General features: G+C 39.4%; 1 protein-coding gene across 5 annotated transcripts in view; it reads right to left on the bottom strand.

Moving 5' to 3' along the window:
- Positions 1 to 25468, bottom strand: part of VRK1 (VRK serine/threonine kinase 1) — a 54642-nt gene extending 29174 nt beyond the window's left edge. For 2 of the 5 annotated variants that reach the window (XM_027718393.2, XM_039382680.1), the window contains exon 1: positions 6470 to 6554. The gene's annotated coding sequence lies outside the window, so the exon portion shown is untranslated. Of the gene's footprint in view, positions 1 to 6462; positions 6555 to 25303 lie in introns of those variants that run through there. The other 3 variants (XM_039382678.1, XM_039382679.1, XM_027718394.2) reach the window with 3 other exon arrangements.
- Positions 25469 to 25741: the final 273 nt, after the last annotated feature.

Genomic DNA, 25741 nt, shown 5'->3' with positions numbered 1-25741 from the left:
CTGGAACATGCATCTTTCTGCAGAACAGAATCATAGAATCTTGTAACAGTTTGAATTGCAGGGAAACTTTTAAATGTCATCTAGTCCTTCTGCAGTGAGCAGGGACATCTTCAACCAGATCAAGTTGTTCAGAGCCCTATCCAATCCGAACTTGAATGTTTTCATGCATCTACCACCCCTCTGGGCAAGCTGTTCCACTGTTTCACCAGCCTCATTGTAAAAATTTCTCTCTCCTATCAAATCTAAAACTACCCTTTTTCAGTTGAAAACCATTACCCCTTGTCCTGTCACAACAGGCCCTGCTAAAAAGTTTGTTCCCATCTTCTTATAGGCCCCCTTCAAGTACTAAAAGGCTGCAACAAGGTCTTCCCAGAGCCTTCTCTTTCCCAGGCTTAATAATCCCAACTCTCTCAGCCTATCCTAATAGAAGTACTCAATCCCTCTAATCATCTTTGTGGGTGTCCTCTGGACTCGCTCCAATAGGTGCATGTCCTTCCTGTGCTGGGGACCCTACACCTGGATGCAGCACTCCAGGTGGGGTCTCACCAAAACAGAGCAGAAGGGCAGAATTCCCTCCCTGGACCTGCAGGCCGTGCTGCTTTTGACACAGCACAGGATACAATTGGCTTTCTGAGCTACTTGACTGCTCATGTCCAGCTTTTCATCCACCATCACCCCAAAGTCCTTCTGAGCAGAAGGCCTTATTTTGAGCAAATAAATGTTGTGAGTTTTTAGCAGTTAGATTTTGCTGCAGTAAAAGAACTTACTGAATATGTAGCCATGACATGGCAAAGAGTGCACTGGGTGTCTTTACATGAATTGTTTTATAAAGAAGTGATCTTTCCCTCTACCTTATGCAGATAAAAGTCATGTAGAGTCACAGTTATTTTCTAAAAGATACCATTCTGACTGGTGGGATTTTATGATTTTGCTGGAAGCAGAAAGGAATATTAATACACAACTGAGGAAGTTTCTGGATAGCAAAATACCTATTTCCTATTAGTCTAGCTCCTCAATACAATAACCTTAATATCAGTTATTTTCCTCTTTCAGTTCTAATGTCCCTTTAGGACTTATTTTAATTTCCCAAAAAGAAAACTGCATAACTATAACAGCTGTTCCAAAAGCACTCCCCCTCCTACAAGACTCTTCTGACTGGGTAGTATCTTCAGGAAATTTTCTTCCTCAAATAATGTCTGTTATCCAACTAACATCTGAAGAGGGCAGCCCATAAACATTTCTCTACTTATTAAATGCAAGAATAACTGTCAAGTTTCCTGAAAATGTTATTCCGTCCCCTAATACTCAAGTCTGCAACTGTGATTGACCAAAACGAAGTGTGGTCAAAACAAAGTGTGACAGAATAAAGCCCAACAGTGGATAAAATACTACGTGGAGATGGAAAATGGTGATATGCCCAAGGAGCTCTGGCAATAATGCACTTGAGCTCAACACAAAGGGGGCTGATGGGTGGTCTTTGTTTTAGGAAAACAGTTGAGTGGAGCTTAAAATTGTTAAGTGGATCAAATGGAGGTGTAAATGTCTCCCAGAGTTAGCCTGGCCAGTGTGGGGGGAGTAAATAGGAGGCTCGGTCCAATATAAGCATGCAAAAACTAAATAACTAGCAAAAGAACTTCGAAGAGAACAATGGGCTTGAGCTGGTTGCAATCCACATATTCCTTCCCTGGAACGTCCGGCTGGGGACATCGGAATCACGAGAGTGAACATATTATAGAGATCAGTATTGAGAATCACATCAGTATTGTGACTGAACTGTGTATTGCCATTGCTGTAGTTTGCCAAGTGTAACTTAAAATTGTATTGTTTTTAGTATATTTTGTATTAGTCTCCTAAATCGGAAATCCCGTATTGCACCAACTATCTTCAAATAAGTAAATTTGATATTAAATATTGCATCCTTCATACATGGAAGATCTAAAAGAATCTGGTCAGACAGTAGAGGACTCTGGCAGAAAGCAGTCTGCAGACACCAGTCATTCAATACAGAAACAAATTCAGAAAAGGTGCATCATTCTATGCTGAAGTTCTGTTTTTTCAGAGTCCTTATTAATCTGGGAAGTATCTTTGTGTCATAGAACCACATGTGAATACCTACTCTGGTTAAAAGAGTAACTTCAACAAAACAAAATTAAATAACTCACATCACAGGAAGAGAGTGGTATTTATCAATACCTACAATGCACAAGCTTCCCCATTATCACAAAATAGGATGTTTAAATTCTGCATTACCTTCCATATTTCCGCTTCTGCACAGTAACATTCTTCCCTACAATCAAGACACATTTTACACTTACATTTTAAGACTAACTTTACCCCACAGCTTTATCCACGATCATCAAGAAACTCCTCTGTACATTCCTTCATCTTTTTTTTATCTTCAAGCTGATACATACTTTACTGTCTTAGAGGAAGATCCTTTCTCCAGATTTTCTACAGAGAAAAATGAGACTTTCAAGCACAAAGTGCAATTCCAACCAGCTCAGATAAGACCATACCATGGTGTCAAAGTGCAAGAAGGAACAGAGTGGCAGAAATGCTACACGTTGATATCACTTATAAAAGCAGGCCAAAAAGATCACTGCAGACCTTTAACCAGCTTCTCAGGACACCCACATCAGGAAATGGATTAAAATAAAGGACTGGAATCATTAGAAGTGGTAACGGAATAATAAACCAGAAGTCTGGAACCCCAAGACTGACTCAGACAAGGAGAAAAAGTGCAAAAATCAGTAGTGTTGCCTAATGACTCACATGTGGACAAGATCACACTCACTGCCATCTAAAGGATACCAAAACGTATCCAAAATGAGCATACTGTCCTCAAGCTAAGAGGCAATTTATTGCCAATATCTTGTCAATATAAGAGACATGAAGAGGGCTTGAAGGACTGCACCCCTTGACCTCTGAGTTACTACAAATAATTCTGTCTAGACTTGGACAGGTGCACTTAGGTGCTTGAGTGCTGGACAGATTGCTGCCCATAAAAGATTTCATGGCCTCTTTTACAATAAGGCTGGCAGGCCCCTGAAACAAACCTACTGATATGCTTCACATCTCTGACAGTCACAGCGAGACTCTTGATAGCAGCCTCACTTAAAGGGGAATTAAGTTTACTTAAAATAGCTCCTCAAGGGTATCAGAGGAAGAGCTGGTACTTCCCTCTTCCCTTATTTTGTTCAACATGGTCAATAATTGTATGCCTGAAGATATTTATTTTTTTAAAAAATTCATTAATGGCAACTTCCCTTTATCCATAAATGCAAAAATTCAAAATGGACATAAGTTTGAACGTCCCCAGCTGGGAACCCTGCCCTTAACAAATACACTAGATACACAGACATGGTTTCTTGGCTGTCTATATTCACACCCATCTGTTAGGATGGCACTGTGCCTACTTACAAGTTGGTCAAGCTATCAGTAGGTCATAGGTGCCAAACAGTGATCGCTTGCAATGGGCAGCATGCACAATACTGAGGACTCTTTTGCAAAAAAAGCTGTTATCCAAGGAAACATTTTAGCAATGGCTGCACATGCTTTCACATTTCTTTGGATAAATGCATTCATGTATCCTCTACTGCTTGAAACCAAAGATACCTGGAAACTGCAAAAATTTGCTATGTGAAAATACAGAGCTAGGAAAAAAAATACAAAAACCACAAAAAAAGATAATGACATTTTAATGCAAATTCTATCATTCTATGTGCTTTTCAATTCACAATACAGCAAATATGGGGGGTTTGTCAGGAAACTTATGAACCAACAAACATTACACAGAGCTGCCTACCACAGATTGCACAACTGGAATAAAGTTATCTACTTCTCCCTAAAGTCACCTTTAAAAATTCACCACCGCCACTCCTCCAAGAAAAGAAAAAAACATCTTAAACTTTTCCGCATCTCAATTACTTCTTCCCATCAATAAACAGAAATATCTTCTATCCCACAGGTATTGTGAAGCTTGATTCATTAGTGCCTGCAATCATGGTAAAGTCCTTGGAAACAGTGCCATGGATGTCAAGTACTGTGCTATCATTCAAGTATCAGACCTGCCCCTACTTAGCTAAGGTGCCTGACAAGAACAATTTTCAAGGTACGTGATTGTAAACAGCAGCATTTTATGTGGCTACAATGTGCTCAAAACAAAGATTTTGCTACTAAGAAGTGTGAATAACAGAAGTCTATTTGTGTAAACTCTCTCCAAAAGCCTCTTACTACTACAAAGGTTCTTATTCTTCTCCCTAATAAAACATCTTGGAAGAAACAGAATACACTGTACTTGAGATAGCACTATTGATACAAAATTGTCTGCATATCAGTGGTGTTATCTTTACAAATGCTGTCTGCAATGGCTGCTACTTGAGAGATACTTGAACTCTTTGAATAAATATGAATAGCCACTTCTCAATTCTTGTTGGCATCCATTATCAATAAATCTCTGAAATGAATGTAAAACAAATTTATTTTGAAATAAGTGTTTCTGCTGTGTGTCAAGTCAGACTGGTTTCTTCCTCATCCTCCTCTTTCACTCTCTGGAAATTGTCATTTTTACAGTTGTTTATCTTAGTAGAACCTATTTTCATTCTCAGCCCAGAGAAGGCATGCTGGGGACTTGTGCTCCTCTTCAAGAGTAGGTAGTCCCACAGCAAGGCCTTGAAATCTATCTGTCATTAACACTGTTCATCAGTCATTGCAAGAAATTTAAGTCTGCTTCGAAAAAAAAAATAAATTAAGACAAGGAGAAAACAAAACCAAATGTTTGCTCAAGGAGTGGGAAAGAAAGAACACAACAGTTTAAGGCTTCTGAATACTGTAGAACTGTTTCACAGGAGGGACCACACAAAACAATAACTGAAGCGTCAGTGGCTTGTCACACCGAGTGAGGTAGACAGTGAAAAAAGACTTTCTTGCATAAATCAGGCATTCTGTGACTGGTCTATCACTGTGTTTCTCCTGTGAAAACCTCTATAATCTAATTTCCTTATGATTAAGACATCTGACAATTAATGGCACTTAGGGAAGAAGAGGCATTAGGGTTCTATGCCCAAGAAATAAAAAAAAATGTCTCTTTAGACAAAATGAATAAATGCAACTGGTGGACCACTATTACTGAGAAGCATTTCATCACAACAGCAGCACACTGGACCAAATAAACACCTTTTTTCCTTTCTTTTTCTAAACAAACCAAGATGGCTTAGAATTCTAGAATGCGGCTTGTTCAGAGGTAGGAAATAGTAATTTACAAGAGGAATTACTGTGATACTAATTTTAAATTGCCTTCTTCTGAACACTATTTAAGGTTGTTCTCAAAATCCTGAACGTTACTCAGTTATTGCAATAAAAACCACTGAGCCTTGTAAGGTATCAACTCATCTGTCACTTCAAATCACCTCACCACCAAACCAACTGCAAATGCCTAATACATGTGAGTGAGACACTTAAAGGCTTTTTGATCATTTGGCCCATTGTATAAAGATCAATAGCTCTGAAATTCATTAGGAATCTTACCTCACTTAGGGATTATCCCCAAGAATTAAGTGGACATCTAATTCCTACAGAGGAAGGCACATGCCTTTTGACACAGTAATAGTTACAGGAAGCTTCACAACAGCTTTGATATTTTTGTTAGTGATAAAAAGGGCCCATGGATGCCCTATGAACTAACAAAAGCTTTTATTTTTATTTTATTAGTTCTTGAGCACGAATCGAGAAACAAAGAGAACAACGGGGTTCACCCTGCCTGTGACTGCTTCAATCTTAAACAAGGAAGGCAAATGGCCAGAAAATAGGAAACGAAGAGAAACCACGACCACTGACAGGCAGAAACCAGTTTAGCCCAATTCTTACACAACAGGCCTGTCCTGATCCTAAAATCGCAGATTTTTGTTATTTGTAGGCCTGTATTTAAAAAAATAAATAAACAATTTATGTTCAAAGCACAACCCAGGAACGCCTCCCAGCCAAGGTGATGCCTCACCGGGATGATTCTGAAGGTGACGAACCTTCAAGAGTCACCGAGCACACCTCGTGCTCAGCCTTCCCCACCTCGCCTTAGGGCTAAAAAAACAAACAAACAGGAAGGAAAGCAACTTAGACCGGTGCGACCGCAGGCAGGTTTAGAGCCCATAACCCGGGCAGGGGAAGGGGGGGCAGGAGACCCCAAGGGTGAAACCGAGGGAGCTCTGCCACACCTGCCCCCCTTCTCTCCCTCCCTGCCGGCCCACGGAGATCCTCCGGCGCCACGGGCTGGGGAGGGAAAGGAAGGCGCCTTCCCTACCCCAGGAGGCAGACGAGGAGGAGGAACAGGGCGCGGCCGTGGCGGCACCACCGGCCTCCTCAGCCAGGGACGCGGGAAGACCCGCCAGCAGGGCGGGGGACGCTCGGCAAGGCAAAGGGGAAGCGAAACAGCGCCCTAAAACTCGCCTCTTAAAACAAAAAACAAACAACCTACACCGCAGAAGCAGCCGCCGGTCCCAAGTATCTCCCGCGCGCCGAGCCCGGCGCCGCTCCCTCCTCCCGGTCCGAAATTCCCGCACTGCCCGCGGTCCCGCCGGCCCGCCCGGCCCACCGCCACCTCCCAGCATCGACCGCCACCATTGGTCCACCCCGGGCGGCCGTCAGCCCTCGCCCCGCCCTGGACGCGATACCTGCTGGGAAGTGTAGTCCGAAACGGCCCCTTCCATGGCCGCCCGAAGAGATCATGGACTACACTTCCCAGCAGGAACAGCGCCCGCGATGGGCCAAGGGCTGAGGTCTTTTAGAATCAGAATTGTTTGGGTTGGAAAAGTCTAACCGTCGACCCAGAACCACCACCATGTTCACCACTGAACCATGTCCCCAAGTGCCACATCCACACATTCGCTGAACACTCCCAGGGATGATGACTCGGTCACTGCCCTGCCCAGCTTGTTCCAGTGCTTCACAACCCTCTCAGTGGAAATTTTTTGAAAGTTATAAGGAAACACGGTGTTTTAATTCACAATGATTTTAAGAAGGACTTTGATACCACAGAATCACAGAATCGATTGGCTTGGAAAAGATCTCAGATCATCAAGTCTAAGCTATGACTGAACACCACATCAACTAGAACTTAGCACTAAGTGTCGACTCCAAGGTGGTGGAGTCACTTACTGTGTGGCAATAACCCCTGTTCAGGAGACAGGTCAAAACACAGGCCACTGGGTTTCCAAGGACCAAGGTCATGAAGTGATTCTTCATCCCGTGTGACTGATGCCCTGGCCAAACCCAACCCCTCCAGCCACCCCAGTCCCAGTCAAATCATAGAATTTTGCTTCTTGGAGCAGGTCTGACCTATTTGTCACCTGGTGTCACTACACAGAATCATAGAATCACTCAGGTTGGAAAAGACCTTTAAAATCATCTAGTTCCAACATTAAACGCTGCCAAGTTCAACACTAAACCATGTCCCTAAGTGCTACATCTACACCTTCTTCTTTTATTGTCAGGTACAAATGTCTTCCCACCTATACTTGCTTCTGCCAAGCTGTGAAGTGGGAGACAGGCATAGAAGATTAAAGGCATGCCAAAACAGGGAATTTAGGGGATGAGGCAGAAAAATGAAAGGACAGTGGTTTTGTTTTGTTAATTTGCTGGGTGTTTTAAATCTTTAAAATGGTATTATGTTTTCATAGCCACCATCTTCACATGCTGCAATTTTAGAAGTACTAAATAGCTTAAAACAAAGAACTATAATTCCATAGTATGGTCATCATGACAGTACTTACATAGATTTCCTTAAAAAACCTCGTCTAAATTAAGAATAATAGAAATGTATTTAGAAATACCAGGTAGTCCTGCAGATGTTCAAGAATTGAACTGTTCTGAATGTTCTAGGGTATTATTGCTCATAGGAAAGACCAAAAATGTGTTTGAAAGAAGTGAACACTCACATGTGGTAGCGTTTCAGTTGAAGCACCATTCTCTTTAGTATTGAATTATTGGGATCATGAAACCATTCTAAGATTCAGATAGAGAAAATAAAATGAGAAATCTACTAAATATTACATTTCTATACATAAATCACATTTAAATTTAATAGAATGTAGGCTTCAAGTTCCAAAACAAAATTTGTAGAACATCAGTGAAAAGCTGAGCTTCAGGATATCATTCTGCAAACAGTCTTAACGATGAGGCCATGGAGATCTAAGTAAATTCTGCTATTCTATATAAAAGTTTGGTCAAAAAAAGAATATCTTTCTTGCAGGAAGAATAAAACATGACCCTTGTTCTGCCTCTGATTTTTCTTTGTTGAGCCAGAATAATCAGTTCAGATTTAAGCAAAAGGAACAGTTTCAATTTGTCAGTCCTACTTCTTGCTAAAAAAATCATAAAATTCTGCCAATAAACTATCAGGGCAGAGACTTTTTTGTGTTACATTTCCATACACTAAAGAGATGGGGCTTTTTTAGCCAATCTGTATGCATTTGTGTTGATACAGCTACAGCTGGAAATTCTTCAAGTATTAACCAAACTTGGAGTGGCCACAACTTTTCTCACATGTTCCCTATATACTGTCAGTGGTTTGTCTAGATCATAGAAAAGCAAGTATTGACCAAACAATCATAGAATCATAGAATCTTTTAGGTTGGAAAAGACCTTTAAGATCATTGAGTTCGTCTGTCAACCTAACACTGTTAACCTAACACTGCCAGGTCCACTGCTAAACCATGTCCCTAAGTGCCACATCTACAGATCTTTTAAATACCTCCAGAGACAGTGACTCCATGCTTCACTGGTCAGCCTGTTCCTATGCTTGACAACCCTTTCACTGAAAAAAATTTCCTAATATTCAATCTAAACCTCCCCTGGCACAACTTAAGGCTGCTTCACCTTGCCCTATTGCTTGTTACTTGGGAGAAGAGACCCCTCCACCTGTCTACAGCTTCCTTTCAGGTAGTTGTAGAGAGCAATGAGGTCTCTCCTGAACCTCCTTTTATCCAGGACAAACAAGCCCAGCTCCCTCGGCAGCCTCTCATCACTGTGCCCCAGGCCCTTCACCAGCTCTGTTATCTTTCTCTGAACACACTCCAGCACCTCAATGTCTGTCTTACAGTGACAGACCCAAAATTGAACATGGGATTAGAGGTGCAGCCTCACCAGTGCTGAGTACAGGGGGATGATCAAAAGCATAGAATGGGTTTCTCAGCATCATTCTTCACTGTAATAGGTAGTAAGAATGTTCCTGAAATATGCTGACTGCAACTCTCAAACATGCTTTAAGAATTATTTTAAATTTGATAATCATGTTTGGTTCTTTACCAAAGAGAGGCCGGTGTATCTTTTACTTAAAAAGATCTCTAATCTTAAATGAAATGGGCAATCAAATCTATGTATGCACTACAGTTACAGCTGTTAAGAAGAATTCAAATGCTACTTTTAAGTAGTAGTAAATATGCAGTATATGGTGTACTACAGTATATAAGAAGTTGGAAACACAATTTAGCAATAGGTTAAAAGGTATCACATCTTGAAAGTGTCTTGACAAGAACATCTGAAGAAATAGTGATCAAACTACAGTGTAAATTCTTCAAAACCAGCATGTCATAAAATTACCTAGAATGACCTTGAAAATTTTCAGAAAGTTTTCAGTTTTGTGAAACTCAAGAATAAATGGAGAATAGCCATTTCATAAATGGTTATTCTTTCAGGATAGCTTTATGTACTTATCAGTTCCACAAGATATGCAATTTACATCCTCACTACTAGAAGAAAATTAAGAATGTTCCTCAAAAGACTCAAAATAGTACAAAGAATATTTGAATCCTCCTACCTCACAATAAAAAAGGGAAAAAAAAAAGTTAAAAAGTTTCAAATTATTTATCCTCACAATTTCATTCTACAGTAATAAGTCTGAGGCATGAATTGACTAAAATACTTTCTCAAAGTTTTCAGAAATTGTTAGACAAGGTCAAAGGGTAGGTGAAATCTCTTGAGTTGTTTCAGTGCCTTCTCACAAGGTTTAGAGAATGCAACACAGGAATGCATGAATGTGAGAGTTCCAGTGAAAACATCAAATAAAAAAGTGCCAAATATCTGCAGGTAGTGGGACAGTGTTTTATACTTCGGTTAGGCTTATTTCTGCTTCACCATAGTGTTTTTCAGCTGTGATTCATGGGCTAAAGTTCTGCAAGATATCAGAATGGCATATTGGAGCAGAAGATGTGCACATATTTTTCACATACAGATGCAAGTAAGCAAGGAACAATCAAGAAATGTAAAAGTAGTACATTTTGGTCTTGAAAATTAGAGCCATGAAACATCATAAGATTGTTGTTTATTTTTTTTATTAAAAAATATTAAATTACCTTTGGATTTCAAAAGTTATTAAATGATGCAGTAGTATTTTTACATTATGTTCTTCACATTTCCTCTATTCCAAAGATTATAGAATTAAATGTCTCAGAACTCCAGGATGTGTTTCCATTCTGCAGCCTTTTTTTTAATTTGCAAAATAAGAAAAGCACTTATAAATTTCACAAACACCTTGCCATACTACACATAAGGCTTTAAAGAAAGCAAAAAGTAAAAAATAAAAAATCAACAGACAATTCCAAAATGAATGGGGAGACTGTGCCACCACAGAGGCTTGATAAAAGAGTATATATGCACTACGCTCAGCTGTCCTAACTGAGGTTTGAGGACCACAGATGGGAGAAGAGATTAAGGTTGCTGTTCCTAAAAATCACCATGGCATTTGCTTCAAATTAAAGTCTTCATGAAGTGCTAGACCAAAACAGTTTTGCTAAAAATCTTGTGGTCAGAGTTTATAAACAGTTTGAGAAGGAACAGTGGTATGATCACATTCCAAGAAGCAGTTCTTGACTCAGTAGCTTTGTGTTACTATCTGCCCACAGTGCACCTACTGTGTTGTACAAGGTATTTAGCTCCCCATCATATCTACGTGTTATACTGCAGTGGGAATATGCTGACAGTAGGGAAAAAATTATTTTTTTCCTCCCATTGACATTTCACACTATTTTCCTCAGTAGAAAGAGATATATAAATTAAATGTGGGGGTTTTTCTCTAATGTGTTTTTATTAAACTTTAGAAGAGTGATGACCGTTCTTTAGGAATAGCAGTATGGCACTCCAGAGTTGTCTTATTTATCCACTAATATACATTCCAAGAGAATTTAAAGGGATCTGCCCAGTAACCTCAGAGCTTGTGCATCATTTAGGAGAACAGTACAACATCCTATTGTTGCAGAGTGCTGTTAAAAGGTGGCTAGGAACAAAATTTCCAGATGTCTTTAGTGAGTTAGACTCATTTTTGTATTTTTTAGGTAGGAATTTAAATTTTTGCTTATTAATTCCTTGAAAATACAGCTATTATCTCAAATACTCAATCCATTTGATAAGACAATTTATTTGCCCAGTACAGTTACTGCACATCTGTCTAAAAAATTACATATGAGATAAGGTTGTCACCTAAGTTTTCTTCACCGAGGGAAGGTACAATATTGTTTTATGATAGGATCAACTTCCTGAAGAACTTAATAAAGAATCACTCCAGCAAATAAATATTTACCCCTTATTAAAAATGAAGAATCAGAGATGCTGAGTAAAATTTGTTTAGCTTGAAGTGACAAAGGAAATTTTTACAAACGTTGAAGTAAGACCCGGATTTCTTGACTCCTAACTTTATATTATGCATTAAATATTTACTAATTATACAATTCAAAACATTTTAAATTCAAAATTAAAATACTGAGGCAGGAAAGGCCTTTGTGAATCTTGCAGCTCTTTGAAAATATCATCTATCCTCTGTATTCATTCCCCAAATTAAGTAGTTATATCATTAAAGGGAGGAATGGAATATGGGGTAGAAGAGATCCCATCTCTACAGAGTACCTAATAATTTAATTGGGAAAGGGGATGAAGCATTAGAAGAATTAATGAAAACGTTGTGGAAGAAAAGCTACAGAGTGAGATCCATTGAAAGTTTCACTTTTTTCTGGCAGTTTTGTGATGCTAACAGACATGTGATTTGAAGCTGTTAAAGGGAATAATTTTAAATAACTTGAAGCTTCTAAGGCTAGCGTTTGTTTGAAGTGCATTGAATTAATCCAAATTAAAGGACTTTCATGAGTTTCTAAAGCATTTGTATGTTTTCTTTGGTCAGGGTCCAAACTCATATGCATGGACAGTTTTTTTCTACTTAAATGACTGAATTGTCTTGACTGTGAAGTGTCTTCACCCATCTTAGTTAGAGCTATATTTATAGGTAGGCATGCATTTTATGTGGGGGGCCCTGTCTCTCCTACGCTGTAGATACACTCACATGCGCCCAAACAACAGCACACGGAATCTAACTCGAACGATGCAAAGAACTTCTGTTTATCATCAAACATTTCATATATCCCATTACATGTGAAAGAATTATTATCTGTCCTGTTGCAGTGCAATGCTTTTCCCTATAATGGAATTTTACTCTGCAAATTTATTTTGGTATTAAAAGGTTCCACTTTATAATGTCTATGGTTCAATCAGTGATCTAAAAGGCACTTAAATACTTTGAACAAGATACATAAAATGCTTTTACTGCAAAGCTTTGCTGTATCTACCAATTTTACCATTGATCTCTTTCCATGTAAGGCAGTTCTGGAAGTTGCCCATGCTGTATAAAATCACATGGTGGCTTTTGATCTCCAGCTGGTGATTAAAGCACATTATGGAGGTTTGAAATTTTCTTGTGGTCATTAGCATACCTCCAAACTCTACTCTGTTAAATATTAGTATTATCACTACACACTATTTAAATAAGAAACCAGAATTCTATAAACTTATTATTTGTTATCCTTTGTAGCTCAGAGGATATAAATCTCTTGAATGAGGTGAGCTTATACGTAGCTGTACACTTACTGATCAAATAGTGATCTCTTTAGGTGATTAGGCTATAGCAAAATGCAAGAAAGAATGAGGTTATATTTTTTAAAATCCTCTTTTGATGCAAACAGGCAGAGCTCTGCGCCTTGTACTCCCTATCTACAGTCCCATATTTCCCGCTGCTTAAAGACATCACTATCACTTCCAAGGTCACCAAGCTGTCACAGGTTTTCTACAGTGGATTTCTGAACAATGCAATATTAACTCTTTTGCTTGAAAACAGAAAAAATAACATCTTTCTGCCCACTTTTTGAAAATGTATTTGTGTGATTGGAAAAATAAAGAATCACCATGTACTTGGTACTTTCTCTAGCAATCTCTTCCTTTCCTTTCATAGAAGATAAACGAGAACGTGCATTGGATCTGGCTGAGATGGAGTTCATTTCCCCATAGCAGCCCTCATAGTGCTGTCTCAACATTCCTCCCCTATCAAGGGGCTGGGGGTGGGCAGGATCCTGGGAGGGGACACAACTAGGCCAGCTGACCCAAATTAACCAAAGGGATATTTCATACCATATGATTCAACTCAGATATAAAAGCTAAGGAAAGGAGTAGGAAGTGGGGGTGTTTGTTATTTGCAATGGTGTTTGCCTTCTGAAGCAGGCAAAGCCCTGCTTCTGGGAAGTGGATGAGCATTGCTTGCTGCTGAGAAACAGAGAATAAAACTATTTTTTTTTCTCTTCGCTTGTTCATGCACAAACCTTCGCTTTTGCTTTAGTAAACTGCCTTGTCCCAACCTGTGAGTTGTTTTCCAGCTTATTTTCTCTGCCCTGTCCAGCTGCAAAGGGGAATTATAGAGCAGCTTGGTGGGCAACTGGCATCCAGCCAAGGTCAACCCACCACAGAATGTCAGCTTTATATATTTATCTTTCACTTTATTATATTACATTGCATCTAATTTATCTATTTTTACCATCTATATCTTGCTAGGAAGCAAAGTTTACTGAATGTTACCCAGATACAGAGGAAAGCATAACGTTTGTTGAAAGATATTACAGTCAGTAGGTACCAAATAAATTCCAAAGCTTTGTTAATTGCTCTACCCTATCCCCTTACTCCCAAAAATAGAACAAATATGAGTAACCAGGTTTCTGACAAGTCAGCGGTTACAGTCTTTTAAAAGAGAATAAAATCTGGGTCAACGGAAGAGTATTGGTCTGGAATAGATGTTGCAGTCATAAGGGAGACATTAGAAAGGACAATAAAACTTGTGGAAGAGATGGGCAGGCAAAATATCAAGGTTAGAAGATACCGACAGACCAGTGTAGGAACACAGATTTGAGTCTATTATACTGTGTGGCAAAACACCTTGAATTATTTGAATCTAGGATATCATAGTTTCTCATGTCTGCATTTATCCGTCAGTTTCATGAGAGAGAGCACTAAAAATTTATCATTTAGGTAACATTTTTATTTCTAAACAATATTCTAAATATTTAAGATCTCTTTTAAGGTTCGACACAGCAGTTTTTGTCCAAGGACCTTGTTGTTCAGAGAAGAATAACCAAAAAGTTAGTGAACATAAGCACACATTGCATCCATTTTTAATATCAAAAAATTTAATCCATCTTAATATGAATAGGTATTTGGTGGATTAATTGTCTCATACAAACTCTCTTTGAGGAAGTAGAAGGGGCAGAAATCATTGATTGTTTCCTTGGGAGGAGACATGATACAATGAAAATTACAAATAAACCAGTGCATTTCATTATAATCTATAGTTTTCTGTCTTCTGGCAAGCTTTATTATGTAGAAATAGCTGTCTGGAGAAGAAAAAATACTTACAGAACTGCTGTTCTGTACTTGAGCATAGCATGGTATCCTTCCTGTCATGCTGCTGTACTGCATAGTTTTGGTGTTCATGACCATGCTAATCTACATAAAATTTACATGACATGTAACAAAATATATGATTTGCATAAGAACTGGTTTTCTGCAAGTCTTAAATGGCACTAAGAAGCTCTAAAAAGAAGCTACCACTAGGTGTCTCGTTGGTTTGTTTCAATGTACTCCAACCTAAGAGCAAGAAATGCTCAACAAAATTTAACAAAAATACAGTTAATTACCACTGACATTCCCTCCTTCGTTACACCAGTACACCCTGAATTTAATCACATGCATTATTGTAATCAAGCTGTCAATCAGATTTTGAAATATTTCAATTTTTAACATAATTACAGCAGAATCCCTACAGCCCGTCTAGAACATGGATATGGCAAGATTGATATTGTGTTACAAAATGTGATCTGACAAAAAAAAATGGTGCTTCTATGCAAAAATTAAAGAAACTCTGAACTGCTAATACGTTTACTCTGCAAATGTGTTGCATCATGTAGATTGTCAAGAGTTAATATGACTACCTGCCCATTCACTGTTCTTGTGCTTTAACTACTTAAATATTGTCTGTGTGATTTTTATTTTTGTTTAAAAATCAATAGATTTAATTTTCTTAATTGGAACCAACTGTACAGAGAACATTTTTGCTTTTAAGCTTATAGCAAAAGATTTAGAGAGTTGGGGTCACGGTGAAATTCCTCTGAGACAACCCCATCTATGAAAAGCCACAAAACTGGTGGGCTATTGGATGGCATTTGCAAACAGGTCATTGATTAAGACATCCATAGTACACACTGATACATTTTTCAAAAATTTCATGTTCCTGCTTTTTGGTGTATGGTGGGGAAGGTATTTTTATGTTAACACTTCAAAACATAAGAGATGCATGTAGAGGTGGAAGGCTCTTTAGATGGCGATCCATCTGTCAGCAATTACAAGGGTTCCCCTGAACACATATGTTACAAACTTCAGCCTGGCTCAGGTGAGTGTTAGTCAGATACAGTCTCTCTCACTTTTGGGACAGCAGTTTGTGTTTTAACCAAGAAGGTAATTTTTACCATCTGATGACTATTTCATGGCCTCTGTGAATGAGTTTGCAGACCTTAGCCTGATTTTATTGTAGACAGACGTCCCCCTTCACAAAAACAACTGTCACAATTGGCAATAGTTGTCACACATGCTGGCAGCAGCACAGGCTCAGGATGAATGGATGGGAGACAGGAGAGTATCTTCATCACTACAAGGAGGCAGGTGAAGACGGGGGATGTTTGCAATACAACCAACAGTGCTGCATTTTCAGTGTGCAGCACCATTAATGCAGGCATCTTCTATGTGACCAGTGCTCTTTGCTTTAAAAGCCACTTGTTTGGACATATGTAGACAGGTATTCCACAAGAATAACTTGATCCAAATGTGCATGGATCTCTTGTCTGATAGTAAATTAGTACATTCTTTCTTTCCAATGGCAGGTGAGGAAAACTGCAAGCACATTTTTCACTGGAGAGATATGCAAGGCTTTTTAAGAAGTTGCAGAAACACACATGTAGCTTCACACACAATCTCAGCACTTTTCCACCCTCAACTTCAGGAGACACACTGTAACTTTGCTCTTTCTCTCTATCTTCTTTCTGTCCTCAGGGTCTGATTTGCTTATTTTCCATATCACTGCCACTGGCCCTGTTATTCAGAGAACTACTGTTTTACTTGAGTATTATCTCACCTCCTAAGACCTCTGTTTTTAAGATCTGTTTTTTCAAGTCGAGTTGCCATATTTTCATGCAGACATCTGCTGAAAGCATTGAATTAATTAATGTAGTAGTAGCAACTAGGAAAACATGATTAGTCAGTTTTGTCCTCTGCCACAGTGAAATTACCAGGGCAGAGATAAATCATATAGAATCTGATGGGCTCTCTGTTTTATGATTTGTTCTTGGGGAATAGGTTAAATTTCTTCCTTTTTCTTCCATTCCTCCACCTCCTTCTTTCCCTTCACATACTTGAACCTGACTCCATCCACACATTCAAAAGATGACCTTGCATATCTCATAGTGGAGGTGAGGAGTTCTGCATTCCCTGCAGGCTGTCTGCTTTTTGACAGGAGATGCCAAGCTTTGTCCCCCCCACAGCTGCCAATAGCATTCAATTGAAGCATATTAGGAAGAAAGTGTTTACTATCTATTGTTGAAACAACTAATTTCTTCAGTAAAGACATGGCTTTGAAGATATTTAAATGGTATTAAACCTACATCAATGATATAAATAAAGAAGCAAGTTCAGCAGTTTCTATGACACCATATACTGACAGTATTCTAAACTGTCCACTAAACATTTTTCATTCTCCCTGGAATATCAACATACTGACTGCAATATTTCTATCGATGTTCTTTTACTTGCTAATAATCAAATTGCAGTCATCAACTATTTGCTCCAAAAAGTAAGCACAGCCATTTGAAACAATTTTGTAGCTATGTCAGATGGAATGTAAGTTTTCAATTGTTGAATTGTAGGGCTGCCACCTCGTAAACATATTATAATGTATATTGGTCTATTTTGGTGAACAGCTGAATAATAATGTGCTTTAAAAACAGTTTGAAATGCATCTTCTAAGATATAAAGCAGAGAGGATGACTAATATGAGAACATGGCATTTCACAGCAAACCTAATGAAAGCTTGTGAAAACTAGAGTATCTCATCACCACACTGGCTACATTGGCTGCAATACAGTCAATACTATATTGACTGCTAGAAAGGCTATAAGTATAAAGCATTCCATCTCTCTGATGAAAGTAACTGAGCTGGGCCCAAACTGATGGGTAAAAGAGTACTTCTTCCAGTTTCATGAATTTTATATAACTTGAATATTTCTTAGAATTGTGTCCCGTCTCCTTGACCAAAGTAAACTTTGCTTTTCCTTCATTTTCAAAGAATCTTTTGAGAATGATCCTTAAAATAAGAGCATAATTTTAATACATAATTTATCTGCAGGGCCCCAAAATAGACCCTGCTTTGCCTGCATTTCTAGTTCAGAAAACTCAAGAGGGTACAACAACTTTTAAAAGGCTTAGATTGTCTGATCAGGTGTTTTACCCTTTTTATTAAGTTATTTCTTTAAAGTTGAAAATGTTTGATAAGTGTTTGTACTTTACTTGGCTCTGTGTTGTTTGTGCATGAGAGAGCCTTCCGAGCAGAGGGACAGTTCTGCCTGGCTCAGGCATGAAATCATCCATCCTATTTGCTTGACCTTACATGCAAATAGAGCTGCACTAGCCCAAAGTGCACATTCTGTCTCTCTCTACTGCTTGTATAGACTGTTATTCAAGCATTTGTCTGGGGGTGAAAAGTTCCTTCTCTGTAGTCAGCTATCATGGAGTGCCTATTCAACATAGATGCTACATCGCTTCTAACTCTTAATCAAGACCCCATGGTATGGTACTCGTCACAGAGAACCAGCAGACACTCCCCAGGCATCAAAAAACAAGCATAACTGCTCCATAAATTAAAAAAAAAAAAAGGCAGGTTTTATAAAACCAGCTAAAAATATACTTTCTGCCACTTCAACACTGATATCTTTGTGCTGTGGTTTAAATTGAGCTCAAAATGTAATTGTTTACTGACCAATTTATGTGTCTTATGAAAGAAGAAAAGGTAGTGTTTCGGAATGCTCAGAATGAGATTCAAAAAACCTTTCTCTTATAAAAAGAATCCGAAGGGGAAATCATGTGCATGGACGTTTGTCACTTTTGTGCACAACTGGTCAGATAAGAAAACCTTTTCCTGAAAGTGTTGTTTGTCACATCTCTGGAATTCCAGACCATACACTGGAAATATTAAATCTATCATGTCATCCTAGAATCATAAATGTGGATGGAAGGAAGAGGTATGTACACATAGGTGTACATACCTTCCCAGAGATATCTTGAAAAACATTTGTAGCTGGTGTTTCAAAAAAGCCAGAAGCTGTGAACAATTAATTTACCTAACATGTATAATAGAGTGGGTAGAAGAATTTGAAGTTTTATTACTTATCAAGTTTCTAATTTATTATGTATAATAATCTTTAGTTGCCAAATCCTCAAAAGATGGAAAGCATAAAAGACAGAAAGGACATTTTCTTCATGGAAGGACATATTTAACTCACAGCCTCAAGCCTGTTTGTTTATTTTTCCCCCCAATGGAAAGGCAAGCATAAGGTAAGGGATGCAGATTATTAAAAAGCACCTAAAAAGTTCCTTATGAAACACCATTTTTAGATTAAGGGGTTTTTTTTCAAATTAACAACATAGCATTATATAAGTGAACCTGTCTGCCCTTATGTGCTCATTTTTGCCACGGCAACATAAGCCTGGATTGAATATGAATCATTAAAGGTGTGTTCTAATAGTGTTTTATTCACCTTTGATTCATTGTGAATTTATATCTCACATCGATAATAAATTGTAAAATCTTTCAGGATACTAATAAACAAAATAATCAGGACATTATAATAGGCCTTCTTCCTGCTGTGTATTAATAAAGGAAATAACATCAAAAAAATCAAAACCATCACGAGAAATATACACACAGAAACATTCAGAAAACCCATAGAAGAAAGAAAGAATTCTTTCAGTTCCAAGAAAGAACCAGAAGGGACATTTGCCCAGGAATAAAAGAAGCCTGGGGATTTAACAGATGAGTGACAGAGATGACAGCAGGTTGGAGTGGGCAGCTGAGGGGTTTGGTCTGGTGGCAAGGAGAAAAGAATTGCACCTGGTGTTCTGGCCACAAAAGTTGTTGGGAAATAGGTAAAGCAGAAAGAGGGCAGAGAGTCCAGACAGAAAAGGGCAAGGAGAACCAAACTGGAATTACTGGAGAGAAGACCTGGCCAACTGGAAAACCTTTTCAAATCAGCACTGATTAGAAAAGAAAACAACAAGCAGGGGCAGGAGAAGGAGGAAAAAGAAGACATATCTGTTGCAAAGATCTCCATTACTCTGTTAGTCAGCATTTTCCAGCTGAGGAAAGAGGGAAACTGGAGCAGACAAGGCAGCAGGTAGAAGGTACTTGCCAACTTCAAGTTCCCAGCCAAGTTTGTTTAGCATGCTACACTTGGCACATACCAAGCTGACCATTTACAATGGTTCGGAATTTTACTTGTTCCCTTTTCACTGCATGAAATGATCCTGGGTCACTTGCAGCCAATATGTAGTTTAGAATGTTTGTATGATAAAGAGGAGTATCTGGAAAAATGAGAATTGTACAAGTAAAATTAGGGACGTATTGAGGAGCAGCTTTTTGCCTACTACCATGCAGCTCTGCCAGTGCACTTCAGGCTTGACTTGCAATACCCTGCATAAAATTTCAGTAGTCTCTCTTCAGAGCAGTGACTCAGTCATGCTGAACTATACCCCCTCTGTGGCAGAATATAGACTGTTGTATCTGTTTTATAACCTTTATCACTCAGAATCCAACACAGTTATCACATAAAACAGAGCAACTCCAAAAGTATATTTATAATGCAGACAAATTTATATATTGTCATTCAATGAGTAGTTCAAATTTCAGGCTGGTACACAGAACTACATCTTAAATAAAGGTTTGTATTATTAACAAGCTGCATCGTGTTTTTCAAGATCCATGGGAGAGGACAAGAAAGGGTGAAGTTTGGTTTGTTTTTACTGCCATCATTACTAACCAAAACACATAGACTGGACAGCTCAGGGATCTGAAGCATGGATAGCTTTACTTTTTAATCATAGGGTGGATTTGAACTATTGACCTATATCAAGACTGGTAGGAAACCAATGGTTGCCAACTTATGTAAGCAACTGCAAATACTTTGGTTATTTTAGTACAGTTCCTACAGAAAACAGGGTACAAGCAACAAAAAACAGCCCTATCAGTTTTGGAATAGCAAAGGGTTAGAGTTTATCTAAGCACAAAACTATTCTGAAGCATCTATCTAATTTCTGGTTTAATTTCACACAGAGGCATGTGCTCCAGCATACACCTAATTTGGTCCCAATCTGTTTGAGGCAGGGATAAGGAGCAGCCACAACAACATGTTTTTTAACAAGTCCATGAGCAGGCAAATTTTGAGCTATCAAGTTATGACCAAATTAGTGTTTACATACTGTTCCTGATTCTTTAGTACCAAAGAGCAAACTCAGCTGCCCAAAGCCACTTCTGCTCTCCATGGAGACTAATTTGTATCCATCTTTTACAGGAGGCTTTGAAAGTGGTATTACAGAATTGTAGGCAGAGGAAACTTCACAGTTCTTAATAACATGACCATCATGGATGCTCTGATCTTCATATCTTTAGCAAAATATGTTCAGATCCTCCTTGAGAAATAGTTTCTTCACAAACTGAATAACTGAATTTAACTTATACTGCTAACAGAGATTTCTTTTGTGACACATTGAGCCATCCAGTGGCACAGGCTGAAAAGACTACTGCATATACATGTTAATGCATTTCTCCAGTGCCTTTCCTTATATGAGAGATATAGTAGTGTCTACAAAAAAACCAAAAAAAAACCAAAACAAAAAACCCCAACCAAAATAACCCCAGAAAACAAACAAACAAAGCAACAAAAAATATCTATTTAGTGATAAATGCAAAGAGCTAAAGATGATGAGCATTTCTAATAATTTCAGGTTAGACAGAAGTAGTCTCTTGGCATTGATTTAATAGGGAAGAGGAACAGGAAAAAAAGAAAGAAAACAATGAAAAATTCCAAAAAGTAAAAGTTTCTAATTCAGTGTTTAGGCTGCACATCTGCCCCTAATTCACTTCTTTACACATCTATGCTTTTCTATATAGAGTCATTAAAATCAGACCTCAGTCTTTGGTCACCTGCAAATTTTTATTGTAACTATTTGAGTTCATTAATTTACTCCAAATCACCTCACTTTTGTCAATGCCAGAGTCTTGTGACTGCAAAGCAATACTTCAGCATCTAAAACAGAAAGAGATAAGTGTCTATACACAGAAGCAGACACCCAACCATTTAGGGCTTAAATGAGCAAATAAGTAAGTATAGTGTGAATTTTATTTTTTTTTTTTAAGATTGTGATAAATTAAATGCTGAATAATGGTGCAATAGGAGTTGTGGGTAGAGCTTGGCTTAGAGTGGGCAATGAAGAAAGATCATTAACAAATGAAATAGGGAGCACCTCAGGGGACACGCCTACAGACAGTCTGTCACCCACTGGTCTTAGCATTTCATTTCAAAATTTAATTACATATCAATTTCTGAATGCCTAAATAAAACCAGCCTCTTTGCATGGCATCAACATGCATCAGCTTTTAGTGATAAATTTAAGGCTGTAGCAACATTCTTCTGAAACTTTGAGGGGAGAGAATAATAACAGAAGAATGGCCAGAAATGACATTCCTGGTTCCAGGAACCAATACATCAGCTAACAAAAGTCAACAATGTTATTACCAATATTTAACTCATCACTGGTGCACTGGAAGCAATAGTAAGGCCTTACAAAAAAAGTATGTATGAAGCAACAATATTTCGCACTAACTTTGCAAAGGACAGGACTGAAAGTCTCTGGTATCCCTGGTTAATAAGAAGATGCTTCATTGATCACAAAAGCAATGGAAGTCTTCTATCATTCTAGTAAAATTTATGACATGTAAGTCAGTAAGAACGATTGTAGACTTCATGGGACTCCCTACTGTCAAATAGATCACTGCAGAATCTGGGTATAGCTACTTTAGGATGTCATATAGGATGAAAAGTGTTCTGTTCTGGAAACAAACTAAGCACTAGTCAATGTTTCCCTTTCTAAACTAACTGCAGCAGGTCACTTCAACGTCCAGATGATGGAGCAGGTGTACTCCATGTCACAATGTACAGGCTTGATGTCTGTACTTTTCTTACCAAAACAACCAGTGTTTGGAAGAGACCCATAGCATAGATCATGTCAGGATTTCGAGTTTTCTTCTGCCCAAAAAAATAAACATAACTACATCTTTTTGAAGTAATTGTTAGCTACTTGAAAATTTGAACTGTTGTGCAAATGTGTGAGCTGCCTTCATTACTGCTATCATTGCATTTTTCATCAGGGGCTTATTGGACCAGCAGTTTCTATGCTTCACAAATAATTTAGCACAGTTGTAGTAGGCTTAGCTGTGTTCTGCAGCAGGTGGGCAGGATGAGACTGTAAACCATCTGTCCATTCATCTATCTTAGACACATATCTCTCTATTTCAATTATAGTCAGAAATCATTTTGTTAGATAACTGATAAAAACATCTCCATTTATACACGAGGAGTGAAAGGCCCAGGATCCTTCCTTGATTCCTTCAGATTGGGGCTCAAGTCTGTACTGTCCAGTCCTTTTGCAGCAGTGCTCTACTCACTGGACAATCTTCCTTCATCCTCTACAGCATCTGTCCCTACCTGAGGCTCCCTACCTACCTCTTTGTGTAGGCTGTAGGCAGAGTGAGTCAGTTTACAAAGAAAGAGTGGTGTGGTTTGCTCTCTTCATATTAATTCACTTTGTTCAGGCTATTCAGCATATAAGGTATTCAGAAATACCTTAATGTAAATGGACTGATCCAGTCTCCAAGTTTCATAGTTCACATTTCAGTGTAATCCTACCATTACTCATAGTATTGCAATGAACTACACTAAAGTAGTACACAGTATCCTGGGGTAATGTTCACTGTGGGCTATCTCAATCTAAAGTGAAACATCAGTTCATGTTCCCTCCAGCATGGGAAAGGACAGTTTTGCACAAGGTTGCTGAGCTCGTGTCAAAGAGCAGATAGCAGTGCCAGGAGCGGGAGGTGTGACTTCATGGAGGAGATCCAAGGGCGGGCAACTGCTCCCTGGGGCTGCAGAATCTGAGACTGAGGCCAAGGCACCCTCCTACTGCGAGGGCTGGTGGAGCTGTGTTGAGGCTGCTGGTGCAAACAGCCCTGAAGGCTACAACTGTGCAGACGAGTAGCCCTCCTGTGCCTCTGCAGAAGAGAGTTTCTAAGGGCTAAGAATCATATGCTTTTTACTTAATTTTAAATTATCACCAATATTCCCCACCTGATTTGAAAGCAGTAAGTTCTGGGCAAAAGGAGAATCTTTTCAGTAATTCTTACTGTCAAATACACATTCATACAAAGAATTGCAAAATTTCTGTGCAACCATACATGTTTGGACAAGGTCTTACTGGAAAGGCATCTGTCTGCAGGCAGCTGACTGTGCAATCAGAACAGAAGCAGTCAACTGAGAAGCTGCACCTCCTCTGATTAGTAGTGCCCAATATGACCCTCTTCCTGATCAGATCAACAGTGCATGTTGTGTCTTTGCCTTCCCCATAGACACTGTTGTTGTGCTAAGGCGAGGAACATGGTTGTCTTATTTGCTAGAAACCTTGCAAACACAGAAATGATTAAACTGCAGAGGATAGGCACTAGGCTCAGATTCACAACCCTGTTAATTGCTTAATACAGTATCGTGTGTAACAGATTCTCTCTGCCATGGTAAGGGGCTATCTTTGCTTGGGCACTTAGCCCAGTAGCAAACACAAGCTGGTTCAGCTTCGCAGGGCCCAGGGTACAGTGCAGGGGGGCTTCAAAATCTTGAGAAAGAGTGCTTCCAAACAAAGTTTCTGGCAGACTTGTGAATCAGAGGAAAGTTTCTGACAGGAGTTTCCAGTGGATAGAAGGGGCTGCAGGATCCCAAGTGCACAGAGGTCAGCAATAGCTCATTCACACTCTGCAACACCACTTGTGGTTGAAGTGTTGAATCAATCTCTAAATTGTGACATGCTCCGAGGGTGCAAAGCCTACTGCTGGCAACACCATGGACGAGTTTAAGGCTTCTGTTTTACTTATACCTGAGCACCCTGCTAATGCACAGTAAAACCTGCTGCCTGGCCCCAGACTATTACCACATTTCACTAATGTCTTCCTTATTCTTGCCCAGACCCCTTACTATATGTGCAGAAACAAGAGGCAGGTTCACACAGTGTAAAATGCCTTTATTTCGGCACAAGTACAACAGAGCTTTGTCGTTCTCAAAGCAGCAGGAACACATCATGTTAGCGCAAATGTCACGAAGTGACTCCTGGGCCGGCAGCGTATCCGGAGCCGCTGGCACCGGCGTTCCCTGGGAAGGCAGCGGGGCTCTCCGCGAGGCGCAAACCACTCACGTTCACACGCACAACAGCAAGAGCACGTAAAAAGCGGTGTGAAGAGGGGTGGTGCACACCTCGGCCCTGCCGGCAGCCTTGCCGAGCTGCTGCCCTCCGAGCAGCCGGGCTGCGGGCAGCTGGAGCAGCGGCACCGAGCGGGCACAGCGCCTGCCCCGGCCTGCGGGGGCCGGGCGGGCTGGAACCCGCGGCTGCAGCGCTGCAAACACTTCATCCTCCTGCTGGGAGCGTGCTGCTTCTGCTGTCAGGCTTGGGACTGAAGCGAAATTAAATTAAACTCGTCTTCCTAGCGAACGGGAAGGTGAGGCAAACTTTCGAGCTGGAAATTGGATCTCATGCAAAGCTCTTGCTTGCGGATGTGTTACGCACAGGCACACGCAGGCAAAGTCACACTCACCTGGGGGTCACGCAGCAGTAACACCGACACTCCATCTGCTTACCAAGAAAGCCAACATAGTGTTAAAAAGCAGCCAGGATGCTCAGACCAGATTGGACTTTAAACAGGAAATTATCTTTTCAAATTTTGGTTGAACGATAAGAAGCTTTTAAAACTAAAGAAATGAATGATGTATGCAAAGCTGTACTTGAAATGATTCTGGTGTTGCAAATTGCCATGCTCTTACTGTGGAGCTGATGAAAATAAATGAAGCTCTGCGTTGCTGGGCTTTTTCCTCCCCCTTCTAATAAATGAAATGAAAAAGCCCCATTATTGTGCCACCTGCTTCAAATTCCTAATTGTGGTAACTGAATTCTGAAATTATTTGTTAGCTGTGTAATATCATAGGCATTAAAAATACTGAGAGGCTATTAAGTTCTTTAAAACCCAGCACTGGGT

Source organism: Pipra filicauda, unplaced genomic scaffold (assembly GCF_003945595.2).
Source record: "Pipra filicauda isolate LSUMZ 115617 unplaced genomic scaffold, ASM394559v2 scaffold27_size4233163_pilon, whole genome shotgun sequence".
Lineage (NCBI taxonomy): Eukaryota > Metazoa > Chordata > Aves > Passeriformes > Pipridae > Pipra > Pipra filicauda.
The sequence above is the reverse complement of the archived record's forward strand: the minus strand, read 5'-3'. Positions and strand labels throughout refer to the sequence as shown.